Source organism: Mus pahari, chromosome 1 (genome assembly GCF_900095145.1).
Source record: "Mus pahari chromosome 1, PAHARI_EIJ_v1.1, whole genome shotgun sequence".
In the NCBI taxonomy this organism is placed as follows: Eukaryota; Metazoa; Chordata; class Mammalia; order Rodentia; family Muridae; genus Mus; species Mus pahari.
In genome coordinates, this window is record NC_034590.1 from 145,547,423 (window position 1) to 145,552,677 (window position 5,255).

The window sequence follows — 5,255 nt, forward strand, 5'->3', positions numbered from 1 at the left end:
GAAGGAAGGAAGGAAGGAAGGAAGGAAGGAAGGAAGGAAGGAAGGAAGGAACGAAGGAAGGAAGAAAGGAACGAAGGAACGAAGGAAGGAAAGAAAAAAATGAAAGAAAGAAGGAAAGAAGGGAAAAAGAAGGAAAGAAGAAAAGAATAAAAGAAGGAAATCAGGGAAGAAGGGAAGAAGGAAAGAAGGAAAGGAGGAAGGAAAGAAGCAAGGAAGCTAGCTAGCTAGCTGTTTAGGCTGAGACGGCAATGGCTCCAAGGATAAGAGCACTTGTGCAAGCGTGTCAACTTAAATTCAAATAAAAGTCTGAGTGTGCCTGTATCTATCTGTAACCCTAGAATTGTGTGGGAAACAGACCAGAGGGTGACTGGGCTTGTTGGCCTCCACCCTAACTCCTGGATCACTGACAGACCCTGCTTCAGGGGAATAAGTGGGAGAGTACTAAAATAGAACAACTGATGTCATCCTCTGACCTTTGTACCTGCTCACACACACACCACCACTTACAAACACACACAAAAATACACACACACACATACACACACACACAATTATGGGACATACCTACATACCTTACACATTTTCTCATACATACATATAAAAGAAAGTGGACAGACAAGCAGATGGAAGGACAGTCAGACAGAAGATAGATAGATAGATAGATAGATAGATAGATAGATAGATAGATAGATAAAGTAACTGTATTACCATCTTTAAAAGATGCTGGATCTTGATTCTATAATTAGAGATAAAATAGTAACATGAAATTTTATCATCCGCTCTTCTATTCCTGGATGGTGTGAACTTGGAAGAGTCCTTTAACTTCTATGATGTCATAAGTAAAGAAAACCATTAGTGATCCTCATAAAAAGATGATGCAAAGTTTGTTTTAACTTAAAATAGGTAAGTCAGAACATTAGTATTTGCATGTAATACCACATCTCTCAGAGGCTACCTAGCTATCATCTAAGCACGCCAATAAATATCCATAATGTATCATTATTGTTAATTGTAGTGTTTATAAAATGTGATGACAATTTTAAAAATTTGAGAATTCTGTTTCAGTACATATCTATGAGTCTAATGATTTCTATTTTTGAAAATAATTAATTTGATGACAATTTTAGGGATTTCCTGAGCTTTTCAAAGAATACAATATAGTCTTCACACATGTAATGTGTGCCCAATTCATCAAATTACTCCAAATAAATGAAACAGTGCAACCTCTCTTGTAAGGATAACCGCACACAATGTGCTTGAGAAGGCTTTAAGAGCACATGACTTGACTAGCTGGAGCAATGGAGTATGGTTGTATAAGTGAGTGTGCTAACAGCCATTGACAGTGATGACCTTGTACAAGGCAAGACCAGGGTCCTCTTTGTGCATTTATGAGTCGACATGGATAGAAACACCAGGACAGTTTGATAGAGTCTGAAGAAAAGCTTTGGTGCAGTCCAGCTATAAGACCTTAGCTCCTTCCAGAGGAAAATGGAGGAGAAAGAGAAAAGCATGGAGGTCAGTCACATGGCCAACGGGCAACCATTGGGGCAAAAGGGGAGGTTCTAGAGAAAGAGTAAGGAGGCTCAAACTGTTATGCATGGAGGTGAGGGAATCAAGAGTACTAAGAAAAGCATGCTTTTAAAAGAAAGAGAAGAAAAACGCCGGGCGTGGTGGCGCATGCCTTTAATCCCAGCACTCGGGAGACAGAGGCAGGTGGATTTCTGAGTTCGAGGCCAGCCTGGTCTACAGAGTGAGTTCCAGGACAGCCAGGGCTACACAGAGAAACCCTGTCTCGAAAAACCAAAAAAATAAAAAAAGAAAAGAAAAGAAAGAGAAGAAAAGATTAAGTTATACTTGTCTGAACTATTCAGATAAGCAAACAGGCAGAACTATATGAGCCTATATGGCTTCGGGTCCTTAAGTTTCTCCTCTAGGGTTGGAAATCTGGGGAAGGAAAAGCTCTGTATCTTGCTGAAGAACCAACGATTCTGCCCATCTCTTTATCATGGCATAAGGTGAGCACACATGCCTTGCCACCATGACTGACCCAACACTACTGGAATGTTAGGTCTTCACCAGGGTAGAGACCTTATTCTCTGGACCAGGAGGTCCTTCAACCAGCGGACTAACAGAGCCATTGAACATATGTTAACACGTTGTATAGGAATACGGGGGCAGGGTGGCAAAGTTAAGACAGAAATATGATTAAAGAGAGGTAAGTTAGTTGAATTCCTATTAAAGCAGTAACAGTGTAACAGGCAACCACAAATAGTAACTCCAGACTTGCAGCAACAGAGTTCTTTTTCATGTTTACCTGTCTGTAACTTGCCTGCTTCTGGATGAAATCACTTAGGTTTTTGGCTCAAAGCCATAGGGTAAGTTTAAGCCTATTCCACACATTCCACCCCCCTACCCTTTGCTTAGAAGGAACAATCCTTAGGATTCTTCTTCTTGTAACAGATCCCAGAAAATCTGCACCAGCATGTTTAAATAAATTAAATAAATAAATGTTTTTTTTTTTTTTTTAAAAACTGACAGATGAGAACATAGTAAGAAATTAAGCTGGAGATAGGAACATGTGTTCAATTAAGTTTAAAGATTTGTGTGTGTGTGCGTGTGTCTGTGTGTCTGTGTGTCTGTGTGTCTGTGTCTGTCTGTCTGTCTGTCTGTCTGAGTGTGTGTGTGTGTGTGTGTGTGTGTGTGTAAAGGGTTTTCTGCTTTCACTGGATATCCTGAAACTCACTCAGTAGACCAAGCTTACCATGAAATTGGAGATCTGCCCACCTCTGAGCATTGGCAGTCCCACTACTACCTGCTCTTCCTTCCTTATAGAAGCAAGGGGACAGCACTGAAGGGTGCTCTCTGAGGGGGACCTGTTCATTGTACTGCTTTCAGAAGATCACTCTGGTTGCTGCACAGAAAGTGAATAAAATAGACCAGGAACAGATCATGAGCAAACCTATAAAACTGAGACAAGCCATCTCTTCCTGCCACAATCTCCAAAAGAACCATGTCTGGAGAAGCCAGAATCAGTTCCACGACCTGTTGGCAAGTCCACAAGCTGTTGGCTGCCACACACAGGCACTCTTCCCTCCAAGTCAGTGTTCCAGTTACATGGCTATGAGCACTGAAGTGTGACAGGGATTGAAATCTCATGATGCCATGGAACAATGCCTTTTCTATACTGGACACAACGAGACTATTATTTCAATATGTAAATATTAAAATGTGATTTGATATAATATGTACAACAGAAACTGAAGCAATACTAAAATAGAATTCAGTGTCCTATGATAATAAATGATAGCTAATATATTTTATATTTTATAGACACCTTCCAACAGAAGGTGAATCAAATGCTCATTTTTAAGCACACATGAAATCAAATGTGGCACATGCACTTTTCCTAACTAAATTGTACATACAGATTGCTCGTTTATAACTAAAATGTTCTTCCATATTCAAGCTCCATCATCATGCTTGGTAGCAAGTTTATTGACCTTCCAAGCCCTCTGGCTGGCAAAAGAACAACAAAAACAAAAAATAAAGAAAAAGCAAAACAAAACAAGTTTTTATATATGTTAGTGTAGCAAAGAAATACTGGTATCTGACTGACTGAAAGGAATGTTTTACAATTAAAAAACTATCCTGTAATCTGATTTAAAACAAAACAAAACAAAACAAAAACTACAAGGTAATAACAACTAGTGATTAAAAGTTGTCAACTTTTGCCAAAACATGCAGATCTTGTTCATTGGATCTGGGATCTGAGGACCTGAAAGAATGAGGCAGACTACAGACTCATGATGTAGACAAACTTATTTCAGTTTCAGTATATTTTTATACACAGATGTAACAAAAAAACCCCAATAATCCAAAGAAGGTTGTTTGAGTTTAGAAAAACATAATCAGAAAAAAAAACATGAATAAACACACAGTAAGCACATTCTAAATATTAACAGAGTGGCCCTGTTCCAGATCTTTCTCAGGGCAGACCAATTTAAACACAGTTGCCTGGCACTTGCTTTGGATTCTAGGTTGGAGAGCAGGAAAGTGAGTCAGGAGGACAGTCAGGGTGAGCTCGGGACAGTAGAGTAGGTTGTATACCTGTGATCTGACATCCAGCAAGAACAAACCTGTCATACACATTGGATGTAGATGTTTATCACAGGAGGCACAAAGTCATATCCAAGAACAGTCCAGGAAACAAAGCGCACCTGAGGTAAAAGGCCTTCTGCCTTTTCAGAAGCCTCTCTCACAGTACCCAAGACATTGGCCACCACGTGTTGTTCTTCTAACCATTCTTATAAAAGTTAAGTATATACTATGGCTCAAAGGAGAGGGGAGTGTTCTGTCCATAATATGTTGCTGCATACACTAGACGTCTCATTTTTAAAGGCTGCATATGCTCTTTACATCGTGCCATACACAAAAATTTAAAAAGTCTAAATTTCAATTTTAAATCAGCACTTCAAAAAACACATGAAAATTATTTCATAACGTGGTAATAAGAAAAATGTCTTATGATTAAAGATTAATTAATTTAATTGCCCTGAATCTGGATGCCGCCTTCTGCCTTGCTCTCATGCTTCACTAGATGTAATCTATAGCAAGTGTCGGGCCTTGTGTCAGGCATTTGAATATCTGTAAGTCTGCTTTTTGTTTCTGTCCATGGATCTAATATGATCAAGGAAAATCAGTTCCTCACTTAGTTTTCTAAGCCTATCATTTCCTCTGCCATTGTGTTCTCTCGATGGTTTGGTGCTCACATTACTTCTGATGATTGCTGGCGTGCAACTATGCACTCATGTGCTTGTTAGCTTCTAGTGTGTGCTTTCAGCTTTCCTTGTATTTTAGCTTGTTCACTTTCTTTCTCTTCCATGCAATGGCCTTTTTTTTTTATTACCATTAAATAATTCAAACCTACAAAACTGTATAGAGAGCATTATAAAAATACCTTTGCTAATTAACCTGGTAAATGAAAACAGAGTGCTACAGCTGGACTTTCTGTCTCATCAGTTTTAAAATTGTTTTCTACATCATTTCCATTGAATCTCTGTACCTTTTTTTGTGAATATTAAATCACAAATGTACATGCATATCATATATGAAGGGGCATATTGTGTTTACATGTAAATTGTTACATGTAAAAAGTACCTTTTTGGATAGCTATGATTCCTGCGGTGGTGAATTCACACTATTTTGGTTGGGTTGGGTTGGGTTGGGTTGGGTTGGGTTGGGTTGGGTTGGGTTGG